The sequence below is a fragment of the Octopus bimaculoides genome, chromosome 14, assembly GCF_001194135.2.
Source record: "Octopus bimaculoides isolate UCB-OBI-ISO-001 chromosome 14, ASM119413v2, whole genome shotgun sequence".
Taxonomy (NCBI): Eukaryota; Metazoa; Mollusca; class Cephalopoda; order Octopoda; family Octopodidae; genus Octopus; species Octopus bimaculoides.
The window spans coordinates 44,455,516-44,456,629 of NC_068994.1; the positions used below are offsets into that span (position 1 = coordinate 44,455,516).

A 1,114-nucleotide genomic window follows, 5' to 3' on the forward strand; every position below is an offset into this window, starting at 1 on the left:
TGTGTGTATGTGTATATACATATATATATATATATATATATGTATATATATATATAAAAACATATGTGTGTGTGTATGTATGAATTAGTTGGAAAATCTATTCTATTATCGGGGTGTATATTTGAAAATATGAACTCCTCACTAGATATGATTTACATGTGCAACTGTTGTATTGTATGTTAGGGAGATCTATACATGTTTGCATACAAGTACCGCAGTCACAAATTGATAGATAGGGTTTTATACATGGCAAGAGAGAGAGAGAAAGAGATGGAGTGAGAGAGAGAGAGAGAGAGAGAGAGAGAGAGAGAGAGAGAGAGAGAGACTAATGTTATAGTCTTAAACCATATATATAAGGCATTACTAATTCCCATTGAACTATTATGCTACTAATGCATACACATACGCCCTACACATATTTTAACTATGCTGGTGTTGTTGCCATTGCCTAGCCCCAGAACAACCTTGATTGTGCAGACACATGATCAAAGACATTCCAACCATGACCAGCCTGTCTTTTTTTGCTTTCTCCTGTATGCAACAAACCTAGAATCACATTATACAAGGTGTCCCTTTTTTTTTTGTATCTAAGAAGCTTGGATGTGATATGAGATATATGCAGCTGTTATTTCTAGCAGTAAACAGCCAGGTACAGGCTTCTTCAATGGCTTGAGCTTAACTATGTCAAATACATAGGCACCCATTTATTAAACATATAGGCCGACATTTATTTCAATACATCCAACATATCATACAATACAATACAATACAATAAAGGATATCATCAGTCAAAATGGTGTCAAACAAACAGACAGTCGTTCATCAAACATACCAGTACACAGTTGCCCAGTATATAGGTACACATATTAAAAATCTATCAAACACAACACATATTTTTAAAATGTGAAATGCTTGAATTACACATTTATCAAACATATATTCACACGTGCCATTTCTGGTATAACCCATACAGGTTATGAGTTATATCAGACTCAACACCATATATGCACAATCATATCTATCTACATATCTGTCTATCTATTAATCTATATGTGTGTGTATATATATATATATATATATATATATATATATATATATATATATATATATATAT

At 32.0% G+C, this 1,114-nt stretch overlaps 1 protein-coding gene across 1 annotated transcript in view; it reads right to left on the reverse strand.

The window, feature by feature from the left end:
* The window catches only part of LOC106872895 (protocadherin beta-15), a 178,625-nt gene that overhangs the window by 172,448 nt on the left and 5,063 nt on the right, over positions 1–1,114 (reverse strand). The gene's annotated exons all lie outside the window — the stretch shown is intronic.